The following is a 3,588-nucleotide window of genomic DNA, read 5'->3' on the forward strand; positions in this document are numbered from 1 at the left end:
TTTTAAGTCGACAGAAATAACCTGTCATTCTGTTTTTCTGGGTAGAACTATTTAGGAATACTGCTGAGTAATCACTCCTAATGAGCTGCTACAAGTTCTCATATTCAGGCAGTGGGTGACTGGCAATTTATCTGGCTGTAAATCCAGGATGCATGGGCAGAGTGTGCTGCTGTCTTCGTTATCGTCTCTCCACTCAGTAGTGCATCTCGATTTCTTCCTCCCCCTCCCTCCCTTCCTCATCCCCCACATCTTCCTTTCCAGGCAGCCCTCCAGGACCTTGGTTCCCCAACACCTCCTACCCATCTGACCTGGAGTGTTCCAGGTGGGCCCTGATTTGCAGAGAGGCAGGAGGAGATGATCAAGCAGCTTTTATGGCTGCTGTTTATGACTGAGAGCACAGGGCCAGCCAAAAGTTCTGTTTTGCCCAAAGAATGCAGTAGGCCAGTGAAGTGGCTTTGTGTGATTTTGTAGTGATTTGAAGTGATTTTGTGATGCATCCAACAGGCCTGCTGCAATCCTTTGAGTGTGGTTCATCCTCAGTAATTGTGAATTCCTTTGTGCTCTGGTCTACCTGCTTAATGTCAGCCAGGAGTGTGTGCCACTGAGGTGTACAAAGCCTGGGACAAATCAACACATGCTTGGTAACAAGTTATACTACAGCATATGAGTTACCCACTAAATCTTCTGTTTTAGTGATGCAGCTTCAAAAAATGTTACCCAGTGTTTTGAGAGAGAAGCTGCAAGGCTAAATTAGAAGTGAGGTCCATCCGAAGCATCAGTGTTTACTTGCTGCTTCTTAGTAATATCCTGGGCTTCTCTGGCTTGGATTAGATTAGACTTGCATTTAGCTAGTCTCCTCAGTAGTTTTTGGTTTTGCATTTGCTCTTGCAGATCATTTCTTTCTGTAAGATGACCATTTCAAGGAGTTGTTCTTTTTGCATTTGAGAATTGGGCATGGGGGATACCAGGCACACCAGTAAGATATTTGTATTAATATCAGTTGGACAATTAGATGAAAATAAAATGAATTAGATAAATCCAGCTCAATTAAATCATGCGAGTAAATATATTGTTTCATATTTCCAAACACTGCGAATTGAAGCTAGTTACAGCGTTCTTCACTCAGTTTTTTGCCAGATACTTCTAGAGTGGGGAAAACAGCCTGGGGTCAGCTGAGATTCCTTTAGTGGAAAGAGTAAGAAAGGTACTTAGCGACCTCAGAAATCTACAGTGAGTCTCAAGATGAAAGCATATTTCAGATTAAAGAAGGAACTCCTAGCTGTTGGAACATGAGTGTCATTACATGCTTAGTAATATTTATTACTAAACATTTAGGTTTATTGCCTAAGAAACTTAAAAGGCTGTTTTATATGATATTGCAACTGCAAGCAAAAAACATTTGAGTCTTAAACTGGATTCATATTTAGCGTTTCTCCTTATGATGTAGGATACATGCTTTTCTATGGAGCAATATAATTTAGAGGTTTGCAGCCAGTTTCGAACAGATACTTGTGTTAAAGAAGCAGATATGTAGAAGAATAGTTGGCTCTATGCAGGACATTCCAAATGGAAGAGATTCTCTCCCTTGACTGCACCCAGTACCCTTTGAGAATGCTGTGGCTGAGCAATGCTCTGCGTTTCCAGAAGTTGCACATTTCTCTGTTTGCTGTGCTTGCTCAAATGTTTCTCTTAGAATTTATTGCTAAATTCAGGGCTGCCTCTTTGTCCTTTGACAAAGACCTCAGGTTTGTTAGTCCCGTTAGTCTGTTACCATGGCATTTTCTTCATTTATATTCCTTTGTGAAAGATGCTCTTGTTCATATTGAATCTTACAAACTGTGTTTTCAGTTAACTGGTATTCTGCAAGACCTGCATGTATATTTTTGCTAAACTAATTTTCTTTTTGGTTCATTGATCTCTTTAATGAAAGTCTAAGCATTTTTATAAGCCAGAACCTCATTATGCTGTACAGAGGCTGTACTTTAAACCTATCTGTTCTGTTACTGTACATTTTAATAAAACTTTATTAGATTTCTCTTCTGATGAAAGACAGCAGGAAATGTTTCCTTCATTAGAGAACTTGAGGTGCTGGGAAACTTAATGTTGCATTCTTGTTTTTAGATTAATTATGGTTTTTGTTATAGCTAGTTAATGAGCCTTCTGTGAAAGGAAATCAATTTAAATTACATCATGGAATATCACTGCTTTCACATCAAGATTATCTCTACACACCTGATCATGTGCCTCTTTTTCAATGAATAATGGTATTTTTCTGTGTTGGAATTAAGGTTTTCCTGTTGTAAATGAATATGATGCTCATTTTGTAACGAGGTATTTCATCTAAATTTTGTTTCTACGAGTGATGCTTCACTTAGCTACAGCAGCAGATGCAAATGTAAATCTACTGAAATCTATTTTCTTCTTTTAGTGGCTTCCTATGCAGCATGGGATGCTGTAATCTGTACTATTATTTAGGTTGCCAGAATTCTATGAAATGAGATTCCTATTTCATAGAAATGAAAGCATTTTTTATGTAACTTAATTTTGTTAAATTCTGAGTAGTATCTGCAGGCAAAAGAAATTATGAGGAATTATAAATTCTGGAGGACTTACTCAATCTGTTGAATCCAGTGATCACTATATGTATATTTGGCATACTACTGAGAGCAAGAGTACATGCTTAACTGCAAGCTACTACAGTTTTTTGCTGTGGTGGTAGTTTTTTCTTCTTCTGGTTTGGTTTCTTTGCTTGGGGTAGGGAGTTGTCCAGACATTGAGAATGAGGAAAAAGTTGTCACTGCTGAGTGGATTGCCATTAATGATCAAGCCCTGTCATGTTTTTGAACATGAAAAAATTCTCAACAACCACAGCCTTTTCCTTATTGTTGGTGTTACCACCACAAGAGCTCTGTGTAATGGCTCTGATATGAGGGGGTTGCCAGTATGGGGTGGCACTGCCCAGGTACACTACGGCTTGAGGTAATGGTGACAAACTGTCACCCAGCAGGGAAAAGAGATGCGAAATCTACAGGTTGAATCAGCTGGTCCTCTTTGATGAGTACCCCCTCTGCCCTGCATGGTGGTAAATATCTGCATTGTGAGGGGATTGGGCCCTTTTCTCGGAACATTGCAAGAGAAAGAAATGCCACCTTGTACAGCAGTGGATATTTACTTTTTCTGGAGCCTACTGTTGGCTTTGCAGCTGGGAGGCTTGAGAGTCTTTGGATGAGAGGCAGGAAAAGTGGAATCTGAATATGGAATAATTTGATTTTCGGCTGGGTTTTGATTAAGTAATGCATAGGGGTAGTGAACTGAGTCAGATTCCACAGTAAATGTTTTCTGTACCCTTCAGAAGGCAATTTATTATTGATCTACACAGAATACTTCCAAGTTTTGGTTCCTTGTAGGAGTTCTGTCACAGGTAAGGAAGTGCGGTTGATGCAACTACTCACCAGACATTGTTCTGAAAGATAAGCCACTACTAATCTGTTGCATAGTGAGTTTAATGACTGGCTGTTCATTTCTGAAGGACTGTTACATCTGCTAGTCAGTGATTCATCACAAGTGCGCTGACCTCAGAGGCTTTTT

The sequence above is a fragment of the Meleagris gallopavo genome, chromosome 11 (genome assembly GCF_000146605.3).
Source record: "Meleagris gallopavo isolate NT-WF06-2002-E0010 breed Aviagen turkey brand Nicholas breeding stock chromosome 11, Turkey_5.1, whole genome shotgun sequence".
Classification (NCBI taxonomy): Eukaryota; Metazoa; Chordata; class Aves; order Galliformes; family Phasianidae; genus Meleagris; species Meleagris gallopavo.